Genomic DNA, 21,115 nt, shown 5'->3' with positions numbered 1-21,115 from the left:
TAATATACTGTCAACACTAATTATATTACCTAATTTATATTTATTTGTTCATATTTTAGCCCTATATTTAACTTTTTATTTAATCTCAGATTTAGATTGGGCTTTTTCTTGTGTGATTTTCTCATTAGTTATTTAATGAGCATTGTTGGAGGTGCCTGAGGTGTGTTATTTTGATTGCCAACGAATGCTTTTGTTATTGTTGTGCACATGATCAATAAAGAACCTTGAACCTTGATTTTCATAATAACTCTCTCCAATCTTATAAAAGTTCAGGAGTTAGTCTGAGTGAGGCTCACCTCAGTGTGACCAGTGCAGCGTCTGAGGCCAAATCTTGTTGGGTGAGTTCTGGAATTCCATGTTAATCTCTGTTTAAAAAGGAAAACACAGCATGAAATATATGCTTTGTTAAGTTTAGATGGAAGATGAATTGAAATGTCAGTTTATGAGTCAAAACAAATACATATTGCAGGCTGGGAAAGTTGTATTTAGTTCATGTGATGGCCCCTAACGCAACAGTTAGCACTACCGCTAGTAAGCTAATCAGCTAGCATCTAAGTGGTGGAAGCAATCAGTTCCTTTACTTGAGTAAAAGTAATAATACCACACTGTGGAAATACTCCAAATAAAAATCATGTATTTAAACCTTAACTCAAGTAAATGTACTGTATATAAGTATTATCAGCAACATTTACTTGAAGAATCAAAATAAAAGTACTCAATGCGCAGTAAAATGTCAGTGTTTTACTATTATGGCCTTCAGCTAAAATACCACACTGACTGTGAGTTGATTAACAAGTTTGCTGCAGAGTTTTAACACATTTTTCAGCGATTGTTATGCGCTTCCTTTTTGATAACCATCTTACAGGTGCTACCAAAAAATCGGTCATGAGTCAACTCAAAATACTCCATTTATCCACCAGTGTAAATATTTGATCAAACACCATCTAAACACCAGCCTGGCACTTTACTGCATATATTACCAGTCTAGTTTGGTGTTCAGACTGTAAACTCACACAATAAAATGGGATGGTTATGAAAAACAACAGGGACCAAATGCCACTGCTGAGAGGGAAATCAAGTAGTTATTGTAGGTGTAATTTTTGGTAATGGGAACTGTCAAACGTCATGGTTGTGACACAAAAGCTTGTAATATACTTGTAACGCACACACTGATATGAAACAAGAGAAGTGTGACAGAGAGAGGAGGTCTAGACTGAAGTAAAAATGTGTGAGAGAGACCGAGACGGTTGTTGACAGTTAATGGCTTTGTTTCCAGACGGGATGGTTTGTGGTTTCAGGCCTGCTGACAGGAGTAGTGGTGGAAGGGATGAGACACACACAGCTCAGGACCTGTGTGTCTTGCCACAGCATGCGCGCGCACACACACACACACACACACACACACACACACACACACACACACACACACACACACAACTCTGTTGCCTCACTTGAATCACAGAACCAGCAGAGACACATTCAGCAGTCACACTCACATTTCACACACTCCCACACACACACACCTCAGAAAATGACAAACTACTTTGGGAATTCGTGGCTTTGTGCTGATACCAGTGATGATTGTGAAACAGGATTTGAGAATAAAATAAAAACATGGCAATAATGGCCAGCACATGATTATGAAATGGCAACTTTTGGCTTTTTCTGTTATGTATTTTGTCAAGCACAAGCGTGTCAAGTAAGCCATAGATTACTCATGGTATATACTATTAATGTGAGTGTCTGTGAATCTGACTCACCACCCTGAACAGTTGCTATGTCTTTTCCGTCTTCCTCTCCTATGTCCTTTCCCACTCTCTTGTTCTGCTCCCACCACAGGTGGTGAGTGCATTCATTTTCACAACTGTGGGGGTGCTGGCTGTAAGGCTGTGATTTCTGACTGTGTGTGTGAGAGAGAGAGGGGAGACAGGGTGGTGAGGGATGCAATATGGGGAGATTTCTTTGCCATGCATTTCATCTAACTGTGTGGGCTGAAGTGCTCTGTACATATGGCTAAGCGATGCATGCATACATGTAGCACTTTTGTACATACAAGTGGATCAAGGTTTGGATTCTGTGTTACCCCCTTTCCACCAATACTAACCTAGTTCTAGTTCTGGGCCGATGCTAGTGCCCGTTTACTGTTGGTTCAAGTTACGAAACCTTTTAAGAACCGGTTTGCTTTTCTAGGGGCTAGAGAGCCACATCATTACGTCACTGTAAACATCTGTATACGTTTATGCTTTCCTTCCACGCCTCCAAGGTGTCAAAAGTCAACTTGACAATGACCGAGTGTTGAGCTCACGCTCGTCATAGATCCATGCTAACAGGACCACATTTGTTCATGCAGAGCAGAAATGCTACTTTGAGAGATACTTTTCTGCTCATTGATGCTGTTCACTCATATCAGGTGCACGCGCCTGGTTTTTGTGTGCATGGGATATGAGATTAATAAACTGCATACACAGACCACTACTGCTTCGATTTCAAGTCTAGACTCTAGACAGCCCCTAACATAAGAGGTTCTTAGTTCTAGACCAGCAAGAGGTTGTGTTTTAGCCTGGTTGACACCAGACCCTTCTCAGTTGTAACAGAGTGGGTCTGGGCAAGCTTCATTCACAGCCCATTTCCAAAGGGGCGTCACCAACGGACGCTGCTCAAATGCCTCTGTGCAATTGGATAGTCATTCAACCAATCAGACCAACGATCAGCATCATCATTGCTGATCATCAACGAAAAGCTGCTTGCCGTCGTCGTGTAAAGCCCGCCTCAACGGTTGTGATCGTGCCTCGATTTGGAAAAATAGGAAATGGGCTTGAATGGGCTCTTGGCCAGACTGACTTGCAGAGCAAATCTCAAATTTGCCAGAAGTTTGTCAGGGTTTTCCCAGGCTAGTTGCGTTTGTTTGGCTGTCGAAAAGGTACCTTTACAGATGTGGTTCAGTCATAATGTAAGAAATGGGGGACAAAATTCACAGTCCTCATTTTGTGTAAACATATCATTTTTAAGTTCAAGAAGAAAGAAGAAAAGAAAATGAAGAAAATGTGAAGCTTCGAAATGTGAAGTGGGTATCTTCCAGAGATTTGGTCATTTCAGTGCAAAATTCCTTTTTATGTCTGCTTGTTTCCCTAGACAGAGTCTTCTCTCTGAGCTGCACGTTGACAGAGTAACAAAAAGTGTGAAGACTTTGGAAGAGAATCACTTAATCTGACTAATGGCAACTGCTGAAGCCTCAAATTACTTTTGGTTAAACTTTGGGATGCAATTTTTTGCATAAAAAGAGGAATTTGTCCAGCATTACGTACATTGAAATAACATTGGAGGGAATCTCACAGCCAGTATGAACAGGATGTTTCAGTGCACATATGGGGCATGTAAGTATCATAACACCTTAACAAAATTGTTTTACCGTGACATGCATTGAACGTCAAGATATATGTTTCTTATGTGTTTTGATGTTTTCCTAAATGTAGACGTTTTACCAAAAAATACAAATGAGCTCAATGACACCTCACACAAGACTCTACCTTAAACGGTTCAAATGTTATGAAAGGAGGCGTGGCCTGAGTAAGTGGGCGTCATGTAAATCGGATGATGTTTGTCATATAAGGCGCATTTCCTGTTGCCAGCGGGGGACGCTATGACCAAAAGTCAATTTTGGCCTGTAGATGTCCTCAGGCTGGAACCTTGTCAATCGTAAGAAATTTCGGGCAGATACAACAACGTACACTCAAGTTACAACAACTTCTTTGTTCATCGCTAAACACTCAAAATGGCCGCCATGCCACGCCCACACCGTCTGACGAAAAGTTTTTCTTTTAATAACTTTTCATCTTTAAGGTGTTGAGATGGTACAGACCACATTTGAAGTCCATCGGATGAAATCTCTAGGAGGAGTTTGTTAAAGTATAGCACGTATAGTTTTGGGCCTACTTCCTGTTGCCACTAGGGGGTGCTATGACTTTGAGTCAATTTTGTCCGGTAAATGTCCTCAGAGTTGGAGTGTTATGAATCCTGAAAAGTTTCGAGCCAGTTGGACAATGTACACTCGAGTTACACCCACTTCCTGTTTTGATGGCGAAATACACAAAATGGCCGCCCCGCAACGGACATGCCCTATGACGAAAAGTTTTTCTTTTAATAACTTTTCATCTTTAATGTCTTAAGATGGCACAGACCAAATTTGAAGTTGATCGGATGAAATCTCTAGGAGGAGTTCGTTAAAGTACGATGTGGAAAATCGCACTAATTTCGAACTTTCAATTCAAAATGGTGGACTTCCTGTTGGGTTTAGGGTATGGCTCCAATGAGCTTTTTTGTACGTCTTGACATGCTACATATGTGTACCAAGTTTCGTGAGTCTACGTTAAACGCACTGCAGGGGCTCAATTTTTTTAACAGTGTAGGGGGCGCTAGCGAGCCATTTTTGTGCGCCTATTCCCGAAACCCTTAAAATACATTTTCACCAGGATTGATGCATCTGCCAATTTTGGTGAGTTTTTGAATATGTTAAGCCCCTCAAAAAGCCAATTAATTTGCCGTAATAATAATAATTCCTTCTGTTTCAATAGGGCCTTCGCCGCTGTTGGCGCTCGGGCCCTAACTAGTTTAAATAAAACATATCTAAGCATGTCTCATTTTCCATAAAAAAAAAACAAACATTTCACCCAATTCACAAAAAACATTTTCTCTTGACGTCTGCTAAAAGCTGATTTTCAGTGTAAAAAGCTTCTAACCATTTTGAAAGACTTGGCCTGTAAAATCCTGATGCAAGATATTTTTGTTCTCTTGACAGTTAAGAGCTTTTACTGTGAAGGAGAAGTGAAGCAGGGTGCTTTGCCTCTCTCTTCTCCATTTCTCTACTCAGTCCATTTCAGCAGGGAGGCAAAGGTTTTACTCTCCTTTTACCTGACAGCCTTCCAATTTCATCTCTCTTTTATAGCACTGTGAGAAGAAATGGAGGGCAACACGATGAGCCTTTTTCTCCCCTTTCTCACCGAGACAGGCCTTTTATGTTTTCATCTTCCACTTCCATCCCATTTTCGTCAGTTACACCCCTCCACATCTGTCTTCTCTGTGTATCCACATCGATTGGGCTGAACCAAGTAGCCTGAAGAAAAACGGAGAGGAGTGTATGAGGGTGCAGTACTTTTTTGAAATGAGATTTAAAAAAATGAGAAGCTCTTTTCCTTTTTCCCTCACTCCCTGGATAACCAAGTGCTTGCGGAAAGCAGTGAGAGATTAAAGGGAGCTTGCGTAGAGGCAGAGAGCGCTGGTGCTTCAGCTCCCAGAGGTCATTTTGGTCCCTTTGATAGCATTCAGGCTTCCCTCCATCTTCTGACCTGTCCTCAAGATGAGACGCTTTCATCAGTCTCTGCTGGACACAAGAGCCCACTCAGGATCAGGGGCTCAAATTAGAGAAGGGCTCTGTGTGTGTTTTTATAGTTATGTATAATGCAACGCTTTTACTGTTATAAAAGCCTTCCCCTTGGTCTTTGATCACACAGACTGGTGAGAACAATGCATAAACTCTACATTATTTGTCTGGGAGGATGGAGGGGGATTTGAAAGGATTCAGGAAAAAAAAAAAAAAAAAACAGTGGAGCAGGCTTCCTGTAGCAAGCTAACAGCACCCTGACTGTATATTGAATATCAAGTATGTCATCAATGACTATTTATACAGGGGTGGCCAGAAAAACAGATAGACAGTATAATGCAATCCAGTGGATCTCTGATGAATACAAACCTTAAATTTTTGGGAAGTGTTGATGCAACTCTATTAGGGCTGTACCAAATAGTTCAAAGCTTCATTCATAACATTGACATTTGAATTTTTAATTCGACATTCGAATGCTGTGCAGCTTTTTTGCATGCAGCCCAGTCTCATGGCAGTTCGTGAAATGGTCACGTTATTTAATCTATTGGTAAGTGTTTACGGGGATGTTTTTCTCGTTTTTTTCGTGGTGGCCAGCACGAAAATGTGAAGTAATGTATTTCAATGGGAAGCATATTTCGTGGTCACAGCACGAAAATGGTAGGGAGTAGTATAAAAAGCTGAAAATCCGCGTAGGGAGGCTGGTCGGGGTGGTGGATGGGTCAAACAACACAGGACGCGTGTGGCGTTTTGTTTCCCGTAGTCTTCCTAATCACAACCGTCCCGTTATTGTCGCGCGTCCCCAGCAGCCGTTGTGACACACAGCCGTTCCATCCCCAGGATGTCTCATTAGGAAGATTTGGGAACTTTATATCGAGACGAATGGGTTAATTTTTGATAAAGATATGAGGGAATAACCTGCATCAGTCAATCAATCAATCTGAACATTTACAAACTGGTGTCTCAACAGACATGTTGAGTAATGAGTACACAGTTATAGTTAAAAATGTATCTTGTGATATACAGTAAGTGATAAACGGTCATAGCAGAACAGCGGCTCAGAGACACAAAGTAACAACAGAAAAAAAACTTGTTTATTTCATGGGAGCTGTAAAAAGAGAAACTGTGAAATACTTCTCACAGCAATTGCTTAAACTGCCAAGGTGAACACGAGGGTTAACAAGCTCAGCAAAGCAAATCATTGGTACAAATAAGTCATTAGCACAGTGGAAAGACTCAGATAAAATGTGAAGGAGCACTAATTGAACATGATTATAAACTTCCTTCCTCCTCCATCAATTGGAGCTGTAATGAGGAGGTCCTCAGAGATAATTAGGATCACAGATCAAAAGTGCCACTTAAGAGAAACTCAGATGTTCAGTACAGTCAAACATGAAGAGTTTACCAAAAATACAGTTAATTTTCACATAATCATGTGATGCTTTCCATATCATCCCCATGCAACTTAACTTGTTTGCTAACACACATTTTTGGTCAGACTGCTCAAAAAATATCTAATTCGTCATCAGAGATGTATTAAATTATAGAAAGAACCATGTTCAGAAGAAAAATGGAATACATCTTTAGAAGTTGGTCTACATTAGGACTGCAACTAAAGATTATTTTCATTATGATGAGATGTGATTAATCTGCAGTGATTAATCATTTGGGTTATTAAAGGTCAGAAAATAGTAGAATAAATATATGTCAAAGTTTTCTAGAGATGTTACATCTTCAGTTGCTTCTTTTGTCCAACCAGCAGTCCAAACACCCAAAGAAGGCTGGGCAAATGTGGACATTTTAAAGGAAAGAAGCAGCCAATGTTTTCAGCATTTTTGATTATTAATTGATTATTAAAATAGTGCTGTATACTGTCTAAAGCTTGGATCGGGCCCAAAAAATCAAGCCCGACCCTACCCGAGACGTTGACTGGAATTATGAGCCCGAGCCTGATTTAAACCCGACAATTTTTTAATATGTGGGCCATTATAACTGACGTTCTCAACTACAATTCCGAGTTGTTTGAACTACAGAAATCTGTTTAGAATTATCTTAATGAATAATGCAACAAGGACGAAGCATGTAAACTGCGTTGTTTGTTTATTCAGAATGGAATGGATCGCAAATGGATCCAAATGAAGAAACGCACTTCTCTGTGTGGGCTTGCCTCGCCCTCCGGGGTATGCTTGGGGAAGTAACAAAAGAGGACATTGAAGGCTGACTATCATCTTTTCTGCCATGGCAAGCCTGCTTCATGCGTCTGTTTATTGCAGTCCCGTTTTTTTTGCTGTCATAGGCGAGCAGCGTGCCGCACTTAATGCACTCGACAAAGCCAACACATATGTTGTCACTGCCCACAACTTGTTTAAAATGGTTCCATACCTCCGACTTTCCTCCAAACTTGCTCAAAGTTAATTCTCCTGTTTTTCTTTTTTTTCTTTAGCCTACATCTTCAAGCTCCATGTTGCACTTAAGCTACACAATACAGCACAGCATGCTCGGTGTGATGCATGCGAGTGGAGGAGATGCTGCGCAAAGTGCGCATGACACATGTTACATTTTGTAACTCTGTAGCTTAACTTGTGCAACTTTGTACACATTTGTTACTTAGGCCTACAAATATAGGCTATAATATTTCTGATTATGGCATAGCTTTCTACCCACCCAATTAGGCTAATAAAGTAATGATTAAAAAAACACAAATGCTTGATCAAGGGCCCAGCCCAGCCCGAGGATAATGTCGGGAAATATTGGTAAAGTTCGGGCTCTGGCTCGTACAGAGAATCTAAACTCTAATACTGCCAGCTACATTTACACGTGTTGCATAGCCATTACATTTAATAAATTGTACTAGTTGCACAAGACAAGTTAATTTGCCTACTTATTTAAATCCATCATAGTCTAATGTCTATAATACGAAATCACTATTAAATTATGCCACTCTCAGGTTAAACTTCTGTTTTCTATTTTTTGATAGCTAATAAATAAATAAAGCCAATAAATAAGAATGTATTGAATGTTTGTGAGTTTTCTGGAGTTTGTCTTGATGACATCAGATGGTGGATGTGATTGTGAGTTTAAGTGTGGATCTACTTTGGAGAACATGTGTGTGTGTGTGTGTGTGTGTGTGTGTGTGTGTGTGTGTGTGTGTGTGTAACATCTCAGTCACAGTGTTACCTGGATGTTGGTAAATATGTCTTTCCTTGTAGTCGTTACGTATCCTGCAGTTCAACTGTAACCTGTTCCAGGATCTGTTACATAAAAAACACCAACTGAAATTAAGTTGATGGGCTCATCTCTAAGAATAATATGTACGTGCGAAATGTATGCATGTCTTTACTTTGCACCTGTACTTTGTGCAAATACATATAAATACCAGTTTTTAAAAAAATAGAATACTACACATTAGTTTTCTATTCATGTCGTCATATTTCTGGGAACGTAGAATAATAAAAAAAAATAAGAAAAAGTTGGATTTATTTCAGATATTCTGTATGAAGCCCTGTGTAGCTTTGTTTTAAAAAGTGCTTTAAAAAAATATAACATAATTGTTCTAGATATGAATGAGATTTGTTTACTGTTTCAAAACTAGACACAGTCCTTATTTTTGAAGCATGTTCCTTTCATTAAAACTTACAACATATATTGTTATATTTAAGTTAAGTAAGGAAATAAAGTAACCTCTAAAAAAAAACAATGGAAAAACGAAGAGGAAGGGAAGGTTAGAGGAGGCCATTGTAGAGAGGGAGAAGTGAAATGAAGCCGGAAGCCTGACAGGGCTTTGTGCTGTATGAACAGGTCAATTGTTTGTGTGGGTCACAGTGGTTAAAAGAGCCAGAGGAAAGTGAGGTGCCAAGTTAATGTGACAGGCAAATGAGTGTGAGCCTGTTCCTGGGATTTCTATGGGCTTTATGCAAAGTGAGAGGCGAAAGGGGAAACTGCCCATTCAGTGTGGCAGTAGAGCGGAGGAGGGAGACTCCGACCAACAGGAATTCAAAGCAGCGGTCAAAACACCACACTGAATATAATACTGCTTTGAAGACTGGATTTAGTCAGTAAGGCTAATCAAATAATCAGCCAACTCTGTCACTGATGATTAATGCTGGTATGTTTTGTAAAGGATGGATGGGTTGGCATCTATTTAAATATTAATTTTCTTTTAGTTATAGTAATAAAAACATGCATAATAAATTTCCAGGAATACATGGCATGCATCATTAGAAATATCTTCAGACACACAAACATTGTAGCTACTCAGGAGCGATGAGCTATGTTATGAATAAATCTTATTATTATTATTATTATAATCTTAATAAAGTTTTTTCATCCGATAAAGACTATCAAGATCTCATTTCTGGCGAGGTTTTCACTCTGAGCTTCAACTTAGCATTCTCTTGGAAAGCTCTCTTGACTGAAAGGTGTGTGCACATACACACAAAAACACATGTAAGCTCAGACAGACATGTTGGACGTGCCCCGAATACCTCCACAGGGAGACAACCAGGAGACACCCTGATCAGATGCCTGAACAACCTCAGCTGGATGCTTTTGACACAGTCATCTTCCGGATGTCTGAGCTCGAATGAAAGTCCAGAGATCTCCTTTTTTTACTGACCATGCAGAGCGCTTGGCCATAGGTGAGGGTCAACTAGTAAATCGAGAATATTGCCTTCAAGCTCAGATACTGCTTCACCACACCAGTCCACCTGTCGATATCAGCCTCCGTCCATATTTGAATACCTTGGGGCAGCAACTCGCACCCAACAAAATCTGACCAATTAGCTGTTTTCCAGCAGAGAGCCATACTCTGCCACTGGAGTTGCTGACCTTCATCCCATTTGCTGTAAACCACCAACGCTCATGCTGCGATTACAGTCCAATTAGCCAGCAGATGTATTGTCAAAAAGGAGAGATACAATCCTGAACACAAACTGGACACCCTGCACTACTCGGCTATGCCTCAAGTTACTGCCTGTGATATACAGAATCAATGACAAGGCACAACCAAAGCAGAGACCAACACAAACCAAGAAACTGCTTGAGTGATGTTGCATCCATGTTGTATCAAAGTTACTATAGGGCTTGGTGATATGAGGATATACTGTATATCGTGAAAACGCTATAAAAATGTCAATGTATTTATTTTTCTATATCGTTTCCATTGCGATGTCAAAAAAACAGCAACCGAAGAGCGTTTGTACTTGTCGAGTATACAAAAACAGGCTTTACCATGAGTTTTTTCCCTATAGACTATTTATTTATTGAAGCCTTACACGTGAAAAGATATAGTTAAAATCTAAAACACACTATAGTAAGATCTGCTTGTGAGAAAAACTGCTATAGCAAACAGGCTGTATCTACATCTGCAGAAGCTCTTCTCTCTGTATCTACCATGTTTCTCTGTCTGAGTTCATCTCTCTGTGTCACACACACACACACACACACACACACACACACACACACACACACACACACACACACACACACACACACACACACACACATTCCCTCTCTCGACCTGTCTCACACACCATTACCCTTGTGAGGCCAGGAGACAACCCTAGCCAGGGGAGAGGCGGAGGAGGGGCGGCATCATGGGTAATGTCAGTAGACACATGTCAAAAGTACAGCCTGTGTCCTGAAAAAGCTGTGTGTGGTGTGACAGCAGTCCGCCTGCCGCTAACCCTGCAAACCCCCACCACCACCCCACCCTCGAATCCGTCCAGCCGACACAAAAGCTTCCTGTGTTATCCCTGAGGGAGAAAGAGAGCAAGAGAGAGCCAGCAGGGAGGGTCATCAGCACTACTCCGCTAGGATAAATGCTTTTCCTCTTGCAGTCTCACCTCACTGCACAGCTATTGTCCTCAGGAAGAGTGAAAATGTGGTTTTGTGTGTCAGAGAAAAGCAAAGTGTGTGTGTGTGGAAAGACAGACAGCAATCATGTCCATGTGTGTTCAGGTTCAAATACTCAACACACACAAATCACTTGACAAACCACTCAACCTTTCTCTATCAATTCCATAACTATAAATCAAATAATTGGTTTTGAAATGAACGCTTCCTAGTTTAGCCATGATGATATTTCACACATTACTACATGGCCAAAAGTATGTGGACACCAAAACAGCTGTAACAGTCTCCACTCTACTGGTGTCAGGCTTTCCACAAGATTTTGGATTCTGGCTGCAGGAATTTGGTCCCATTTAGCCACAACAGCATTAGTGAGGTCGGGTACTAATGTTGGGTGGCAAGGTCTGGCTCGCTCTCGGCGATCCAGTTCATCCCAAATGTGTGATGGTGCTGATGTCAGGGCTCTCTGTATGCCAGTCAAGTTATTCCACACCAAACTCAGAAAAGCATCTTTTTTTATTTTTTATGTTTGAGCATGGAGATTCATTCTTGACCTTGGAGACATATATCTGTGTTAAATATTCTGAATGCAGAGTTCGCTTACTTAGTTATTCCCAAGGTTTTTAAGCAATGACCTTGCTCATGTATCATACAGCTAGTAATAGGAAGGGGTCAAAGTAATTGGCCAGGAGACAGCTGGAGAAAGATCTAAGGGGGGCCGTTTACATCAGCAGGAGTTATGATTTATGCGTATTTGTTTATTCATACCATTTATGCTAATTAAGGGCCTCGTCCAAACCATGACAAAGTACAGACCATGTAGTGTACCAGATAAAACAGATTCACAGTAATTGCTTATTTAAAAAAAAGACACATAGATGCTAATTCTTTATAGCTGAAAAGCAGCTAACATGCTAAACTGTGTGTATTGTGTACTGGACTGGGGTATGGACATGTGTTTGGATAGAAAACAAACCCTAGCATCTCTCCGAGCGTGTATATAGACCCATCATTGAGCTAACACGGGGTAAACAAGTACAAATAGTGCTGATTTCAGTGCTGCAGAAGGCTGATCTGGGATCAGAGGAGATGAGACGGGATAAGAGATTGGATCTGCTAATAGGACGCTACAGTTTAATTACAGTTTAATTAGTATGATAAACTACAGTAACCCTATAACTCTGGTGTATTAAGACATAATGATGAGCCATACTGTTACGTGTCAGATCTTTAATTGATTTACATGTCATGCACTGATGTTCCAGTAGGTCCTCACTACATGGCGACATATAGTCACTGAAATACTGTTGAAGCAAAGGGTATATACATACTACCATGTACATAGTAGTACATTACGTAGTATACATAGTGTGCATATAATGCATGCATGTGTACAGTAAAATCACAGTACGATTTAAATTACATTTGACAGAACATTGTGTGTGGTGTTTAAAAGAATCTGCTGAACGTCTCATCTCATGTCAACGTGTATTTATCTCTAAACCCTGTTTCCTTCACTCAAAATGCAAATTATTCAAATCTGCCACTCAGCACTAATTAAGAGGCAGTATCAGGAATAGCAAAAAACTGAGATGTTTTAATGGTATTGTGCTTCTGATATTACAATAATGATTCACAATCTGAGAGCACAATGATCACACATTCACACACCATAACTGTTCAGATATCCTATGCAGTGAAAAAGTATTCTTAATTATTAAGAATAATTATGCTACTAGATTCTAGTCTCCACACAAATAAAGGGATACTTCGGCATTTCTACTGAACACATTTTCATCACATTAAGAATTGTACCGATAATATTATGAACAATATGATACGGCACAAATCTACTCAACAACCAAGGTTTTGTTTAAGATGTCTGTTCTTCAGCAAACTTTTAGTGCACAATAAACTAATAACATGTTCCAAATTATTGTGTTCAATACTGTTATTTTGCTACAGATATTCTACATACACAGAGCAACGATTGAGAAACAGTTGCAGTTTCAATAAGACATCAAAACATCTGTTCTGTCGCACGCTTGTCCTCTAGAACATTACATTTAGACAATGCAAGACTGTGGACAAGCTTTCATACAAAGCCTCAGAAAGTCCATATCTTTGAGAAGACAGCGTCTATGTTTCTCAGGTGAGGATTACCTTCACCTGACAACCTCTATTATTCTACCTTGACCAAACAAAAACAACTCTGTGCTTCATAACTTGATGGAGTGCAGATGTACTTAACCCCTAAGTAACCCCTCATATTTTCCTTTCAGCCACTCCACAGCAAGATTACAGAAGGCAGTGAGCATCATAAGAGGCGCAGGTAATTGCCAATGTTCTGGCTGCTCTTAAGTAAACTGTTAAGTGTCAGTCAAGGATTCTTCAAGACTGCAGAAAATTGTAAGGGTCTTTTTTTCCCCATGACTACTACCAATCTGAGGATATTATGGGTCTCTGCATTTAAAAAACGTTGTGTTGACAGACTGCTGCAAATTCAATACAGTATTACATGAAAAAAAGTATATTCTCTTCTTTCTGAGACAGCTGAAAGGATGATTGGCTTGATGTTGATCTTTTTTTTTTTTTTTTCATTTCTTTCAGTTTTATTAATTATTCCTTGTGTGACGGATGACTTGGTTTTTACTGCAGTTCAAGAGGTGCAAGTTCACACTGCTGACAATCTTTCATTGCACATGATGATAATGACTTTTGCATATCTTTGCAGAACACACTCCACAAACTAAAGTAAGACATGAGTGGTTGGTTTGCAGTTTGTATCTAAGTAGTAAATAAAGTTAGTTCAGCCAACCACCTTAAGTGGAATAGGGGGTTAGGGATAGAGGAGGATGCAAATTGAGTTTAGCATTAAGCTATTAAGAAAACAAAAATATCTATGGCACTAAGTCACATGCTGCTTCCTACACTTTGACCTCTTTCTTCCCCGCAAGGAAGCACCAAGCTCAGATGAATGCTGGGGTGGAGGTAAAATGTTTTATGTTATATGAATAGCAGCAAGCAGTAGCAAGTGTCAGCATAGCTCTGAGGTAAGCAGTGTAGCAGCAGGCGTGGGAGCAAAAGAGCGAGCAGAGCATTGACAGCTTAAGTACAGTGGCATAATCAAAAGGGTGCATTGTTATGTTGCAGGGAAATGAGTATTTGTCCTTGCCCTTACCTTCAGTACATGGTGGTGTGAAATAATATTAAGTCCCTGGGAAATATACTATCCACATATATCGGTAAATTCTTTTCTGATTCTGTACATGCTGGGAATAATTACAGTTTTGGTATTGTTGGCCCTACTTTTTCATGCTTTTTGTAGGACTTTGAGGAGGCGAAGACAGTGCTTTCTTATACATAGAGGGTGTTTTTCACAACCCAAAACAGTGCTGTTCTTAAATGATCTCTCTTAAATTAGTTGATGAAACTGAAATTACCGGTGTTGTGTTGCAGTGTGCATTGGAAAAGAGAGTTTGGGATTACAATAGTAAAACACTGATTTGATAGATACAGGAATTAATATTCAACTTGGTTAACAGATGGCATTTATGACCAATGACCGAAGATTTAGTTGCTCACCGACCCAATTAGAAGGAGAAGAGACTTTCCAGAAAGCTTTACCAAAACAAAATGCTGGCTTGGATGGGAGTCATTTTCACAACAGTGTCTGCACCTTAGTGTGAAAATGGCCTCAGAAGATGGTTGTAAAGTAGGTGTAATTCTAGCTCTTAAAAGGGTGTATTTAAGCTTGTGTGTGTGTTCAGTGTAAATGTCCGCGGGTTTTTAACAACATCAGACCAAAGTCACCACAGATTGTGCGCTTGTGCTGTGAGGACCCAACCCATTTAGGGAATTCAGAGGGTATTAGTGGGTGATTTAGGTCCTAATGAATGGGTTGCCAAGCCACACAAACACATAAATGTGTCCTCATCTCTCTCACACACACAGACACACACACACACACACACACACACACACACACACACACACACACACACACACACACACACTAATCCTTCAGTGAATTGTAACTAAGCATTGCTCTCACCCCAAACCCTTCTTCCTGCCATGCTAAACACCAGTTTGTGGGACACCATCTGGTCTCCTCGCTTCAAAAAATGAGATCTTGTCAAAGCAGCGTGAATAAGCACACAACGCTATAAATCCAAAGACTCCAAAAGCCAACTAAAGATGAGAAACACAAATATTGCCCCATTACTCATCCTCTGACCTCAAATATGATGTCCATTATAGCACACCAACCATTGGGGTAGAACCAATCCTAACCCAGTTACTATTTGCATATGAAAAGGCATTGGCATCAGAATATAGCATCCAGAGAGGTGGCTCTGGCTCTGATTTCAAGGGATATTTAGCCCCCTATTCAGCCATCAACAAAGGACAGGCATTCAGACAGGCAAGGAGGGAGGCAGTGCTTGCTGAGCCGTCACAGAGCTCATTTGTTCTGTTCTGTTTACTTAAGCCTCCCCCTCTTTTTTCTCTTCCCTCCAGAGGCTTCAAGCATGGATGGGTGGGTGATTGGGAACCCTCCTTCCATCACTCCATCCCAGTGGGAGAGATAAACAGCAATTTAAATGGTAGTCAGAAAAAGGTTTTGATTTGCATGAATTTATCGGTCAATCAGCACTGCTGACAATCATCTTAAAAACTGTTGGTGCGCTGTTGAACAGAATTATTCATTTATTTTAACTCGTTTGTCCTTTATTCCGATTTTAGTATTGTGTGTGTCTGTGAATCCATCTGGGAGAAAGAATGTACTTTGGTGTATGTGTTTGTGTCCATGCACTGATTAAGTGTCTTTGGTTTCCGATAGGGAATCACTTGATGAAGCTGAGGCCTCCTGATCTGGTTTCTGCAACCACCCACCTCCAGCCTCATGTGTATTTGCTGGGAGATTGCTTAGGCGTCTGAGGGGAGAGGTATTTGTAATTATATAGGTGGATTAGGGGGTAGACTGGAGGCCACATGGACTAGCTTTGTCGTGTCTGAGAAGTAGGGGAGGTCGAGGCATACTGCACGTCCCTCAGGTATCAAACAAGGTGCTGTTAGATGGAGGGCTGGAGAGAATAGAGCATCGGCTCCAGATTAGCTGGGTGTAGTGTAGCGTGGTGGGAGATGAAGAAGTGAAGAGAGGGAGGCAGGTGCGCATTACTGCCAAGACAAAAGTCCCATTTTGAAATTTGTTTAAAACCAGATAGAAGGGAGATATAAATAGATGGTGTAAAGTAACAAAGCACGTTATTTAAGCATGCCAGTAAATATACAGTACAGAGTAGTTAGACCACCTGCAACAATAACTGACATTTCTTGTTACTTGTTGGCCAACATATGTTTTAATCCTGGTTCAAACATGTAAAGCACTTTTTATATATCTGTAATTAGCTAATATCTGCTGATATATTGTGTAAGTCTAAATAAAACTTTCGGTAAAGCTTACAGCATTATAGTTTGGTAGCAAGATTTTATTGCAAATATGTATTTTCTTACACCTAATAGACTACATTTTCCACCTATGGGTGATAATATATTCACTGTTAATCAGTCAACAGACAGTAGTAGATCTACTGCACTATTGTAGCTAATAAGTTAAAAATATAAGGTTTCTGGCCCTCAGTGGGCTTAACTAGAGTGTAAAAAATAAGCAATAGGCTAGTCTCTGCCTTATATTGTGTCATGTTATGTCATAACAAAACCTGACAAACTTCAAAACCCTACCAAAACGCCTAAACACAGCTGATCTGTATACTTTGTCTTTAGGCTTTATTTCTTAGTTATATTTATAAACAAACCGTGGGTTAAATGAAGCAAATTCACATAGAGACATTTAAGGAACAACTACAATGTACTTTTATCAGTTATCTACAGCATCTACAGTAAATAACAGGTTTCAGCATCAGTTGAGAACAAATGCTTAACAACCACACAGGAAGAGATCCATCCTGGAGGAGGAAGAAATACAACTTAACAACAGTAGTCTCAATAACTCGATGCAGCCTGAAGATGTGTTTTTCAAAAGGGGCACAACTCATTTCTCTTGACTGGAAAACTCTCAATAAACTGAAACTCAATCCACTTACACATGCGAATGCAACCAATTCTGTCACGGAAAGGTCTTTTGGGAAAAGATGAACTAAAGTGTAAAAGTAAAGTAAGTACACAAAAAAGTAACTCAGGATTCTCAATAGCAAAATACTGTAACTCCCTAGATGCTCCACAGATTCTGTAAAACACAAAAAACAACTACAACAACTTAGAGTTAAAGTAAAGTATCTTTGGTGTAGAACAGCAAACATATACTAGTAACAGGTGAAAAAACAAGCATTATATTAATCATCTAATTCTTATTAACAAAAAATATGTATCTGCTGAATCAGACTCCTAATAAGCAGCGCCTCTGCTTGAAAGATTATATATTTGTGGTGATGGCAGCAGTCCTACAGCCACTGCTTCCATTCTATCTCTTGCTGAATCTCACTCTTTTTATGATATATGTATGCTTTGATGTAAGCTCTCAGCAAAATTGAGATTGAGTATGAAGGCTGAGGCTTCTGTATGTTTACATCAATTAGTTAAATTCTCTAAAGCTGCTGAGACAGATCATTTGTTTCTCTTCTAAAATGCCCAAAAAAAACACCAATGAGGAGAAAACAAAGTCAAATTGTGGCTTTCCAGGTTTTACTTTGGCTTTTTTCATCATTCACATAGGCTACATATCACTTATGAGTTCAAGAGAAATTAACTGATTTATTACTGCCCTTGGAAATTGTGAATTTAAATCTACCTGCTGAAATAATTTTAATGCATGGAAAGAGCTGAACAAAGATTCATCTCTCACTAAAGGCTTAGAAGTACTTTTCTAGCAAAAGGGAGGCTGTTGTTTATGTATCGGTTAGTCAGAAATCACAATCTTAAAAGCTGTCAACCTGACAGAACTAAATAGTGCAAGGGGCAGCTTTCTGAAAATGATGGATTGGTCTTTAAGCATATTTTTTACCACAATCAATATCTCTTCAGTTCATTGCAGTCACATCACTCATTATATAAACTGTGATGTTGGTGAGCAGACACTTTTGTTTGTCTCTGACATCAATGCTGCATTAATCAAAATACACTTTTAATAAATAAGCATGGAGCCTCTTCCTGGTCAAGATACTTATTGTTAGAATTTCAGAAAGGTATTTGGGCAGATGCTTGTTCCTCCTCCAAAGAAGAGAAACCTTTGTGTTGTGTTACTATCTGCAATCCACCACTCCCAGCAATTTGTTGAAAATATGGCGTAGGGGCTGAAGTTATCTCTGACTAGTTGACAATTTGTTCTCTCTCATTAATAATCAATCTCATAGGTCAGAAAATCATTGTTGCTCCATTCCCTACAGACCAGCATGTAGCACCTTTGGCATTACCCAAATCAATCATTGCAGAGCACATATTTTGCTTCTCTGTTGTCAAAGGCAGAATATCTGCTTTCATATCAATGATTCTGGCGTGGTCTGACAAAAGCCTTGAAACTATGGATAGCAGTTTAGCAATATTTTCTGCTTTTCAGTTTTAATTGTTTCTTTAAATTAAATGGGCCAGGAGAAACTGGTGCACCCTTTCTGCACAGTGGCACTGTCCAAGGTGCTGAATGAGTTTCCTCTGCTGAAGAAATGCCTTCAGCAGTATCGGCTTTAAGTGCGTGTGTGAGAGATATAGGGCATATATACATTGTGCTTGTCAGGAATTGTGCCTCTAAAGCCAAAAATGATCTAAATCATTTCAAAAAGCACCCAAACAATGTCCTCTTTAACAATGATTGTTCACTGACTAATGAGCAATGTCAGTAAAAGTAGAATAATCAAAACTGTCTAATGCGATGCCCTTCTTGAACAGTTTTGATGTTGCCTTTGTCATCGCTAGGGGTGGTACGGTTCATGAAAAAACATCTGAACCGTTCGGTTCGCTTGTCTCGGTTCGGAGCGTTTGTCAGTACACTGTTAATGTGCACTAACCACTTACTGCTGTAGTGCCCACTTTCGACACCTATGTTAAAACACTTACCGGAAATGACGAGCGGGATGAGCATGACAAACGCAACACATGGCAGCTGATTGGACGAATGCGTCACGTGGGTCTTGCTACTCCCGAATTTCAAAACAGACTAATGGCGTCTTGTTCTGACTACGATCTTGTATTTTATGAAAATAGTTCACCGAAACGTGTTTCTGAAAACATTTTAAGCGAGAAATAGGCCATACAAGGTCAGTTTAAAAGATTTTCGTCCTATTTTGAGAGGCAGCGAGCCGAGCCGACCGCTCCTCAAGTGGAGTGTGGAGTGCTGCAGGTCACGTCACGTGTAGAAATGGCAAGTGGGAGAGATAAGGCTGCCCGGAGTTGGAGGATGCGCCAGCGTCGTATAAGTCTGGTGTGTGGGAACATTTTGGATTTCATGTTACCTATGATGACAGCGTAAATAAAACAATAGATAGAACTGCCACTGTGTGCAAGCATTGTGCAAGATGCATTCAACATGCTCATTTTAGCTATATATCATATGTTGAAGTATATTTCTGGAGTGTTAAAGATTAAAAGAAAAAATATCAAGAACTGTACAGAACTGAAAACCGTGACCCTAAAACCATAATACCAACCGAACCGTGGGTTTTGTGAACCGTGCCACCCCTAGTCATTGCTGCACTTTTATTCATTATCTATGGCTGAGTTGCCCTGTTCACCACAACTAAACAAAATCCAGCAGAAACATAGTGGAGTGGGAACATACAGTATGTCGGCAGGACAGTTAACGTGGGGTGTCAGTGGACAGTGCACAGGCAGAGTAACCATCTCTGCTACTCCTGAAGCCTCCCCTACAAAACAGGGTGGAGAAGTGGGAAGCTGAGGGCTGAGGACATTGTCAATCCTACTGCACCATTCAGGAACTGGGGAGCTTGATTCAAAGGTGTCCTTTGGGTAAGAAAGAAATTCTGCTGTGATATTTAGATTAAGTCTGGGAAAAGACCAGGGCAGGAATTAAGATCAAATTCTCTGTGATTCTTAGAGTCAATAATTAGGTAAGATTTAAAACAATTCTGTATAACCGACGGGTTACTAGGGCAGGTCAGTAACTGCTAGAGAATCGCCATGGGTACCAGTAATTGCAAAAAGACAAAACAGGAGAAAACTGAACAATTTTTGAGTCAGACAGTGTAGTCTAAAGAAGACCCCCAGTGGCAGGAAAAACAAACTACAATCCCAGGTTAAACATGAACAAACAGCGCTATCAAAAACACTTTCAGGTATACACATTTGGAACAATATTTTATGTAAGACTTCAAGGTCTTCAAAATATTAATGAAAGGTAAGATAATCCTTGATTCCCAGAGGGGAAATTTGGGTGTTGCAGCAGCACAAGACAGAAATGAGTCAAGACAGAGAAGTACAAGATAATCATATAACTATATCCCAAGAACCAATCAGACTATGACAACAAGAACCACAGGGAGGAATGACTAGCTGTGGGCTCAAGGACAAGTAGGAGTCAACCTACAGACATCGAGACACGTGAGAACACCACACAAAACATATGATGATGAACATGTACATACGCCTGAGTAACAACTACAGTTAGTAAAAAAAAATAATAATAATAATCTTAATAATAATAAGCTTTGGTTATAGAGTACTTTTCATACGAGATGTGGCTAAAAATGCTTTATAATAGAAAAAAATGCAACACATTAAAACAAGGGCAAATAGACAATACAATTAGACAATAAAAAGACAGCAGATCATAAAATATAAAGTAAAGGTAAAATGGAGACCATTCAGAATAAAAATGACATTAATTGAAAGCGAAGCTAATAACTAGGTTTTCAACTGGCATTT

At 39.8% G+C, this 21,115-nt stretch overlaps 1 long non-coding RNA gene across 1 annotated transcript; it reads right to left on the bottom strand.

The window, feature by feature from the left end:
- Window positions 1–307: 307 nt before the first annotated feature.
- Window positions 308–5,104, bottom strand: LOC116043503. Its single transcript, XR_004103490.1, has 3 exons — window positions 4,998–5,104; window positions 1,761–1,900; window positions 308–365 (listed from the first exon to the last, which is right to left on the bottom strand). It is a non-coding gene; the product is annotated as an uncharacterized LOC116043503 (long non-coding RNA).
- Window positions 5,105–21,115: the final 16,011 nt, after the last annotated feature.

The sequence above is a fragment of the Sander lucioperca genome, chromosome 3 (assembly GCF_008315115.2).
Source record: "Sander lucioperca isolate FBNREF2018 chromosome 3, SLUC_FBN_1.2, whole genome shotgun sequence".
In the NCBI taxonomy this organism is placed as follows: Eukaryota; Metazoa; Chordata; class Actinopteri; order Perciformes; family Percidae; genus Sander; species Sander lucioperca.
Note: the sequence above shows the minus strand (reverse complement) of the source record. Positions and strands in the feature narration are given on the sequence as shown.